Raw genomic sequence first — 333 nt, 5'->3', positions numbered from 1 at the left:
AGTGTGGGCGTTGATGTCATCTCGTTTCCAAATAAGTATGGTCGGCGCGCCAAAAAAGGAAAAACATGTATACATACAAATTTTACTTACACATATGATTCATGTAATACATCAGACCGCTTCTTGTTGCATTTGGGGAAAACCAGAAACATCTATTTATTCTTTTTTTTTTTCTCTGATAAAGTGAAAACTTCAAATTGAATTTTCTTGATTGCAGACTCTTCAAGCAAGTCTGCAGACACACCAATAGTCCGTTTGAATTTTCTTTTTGAAAGCGTAATTCAGGATATCTGACCATCGAGATCGAGATTTATTTGGGAAAAATAGAAATAT

This window comes from Penaeus monodon, chromosome 27, assembly GCF_015228065.2.
Source record: "Penaeus monodon isolate SGIC_2016 chromosome 27, NSTDA_Pmon_1, whole genome shotgun sequence".
NCBI classification, from domain to species: Eukaryota; Metazoa; Arthropoda; class Malacostraca; order Decapoda; family Penaeidae; genus Penaeus; species Penaeus monodon.
The sequence above is the reverse complement of the archived record's forward strand: the minus strand, read 5'-3'. Positions refer to the sequence as shown.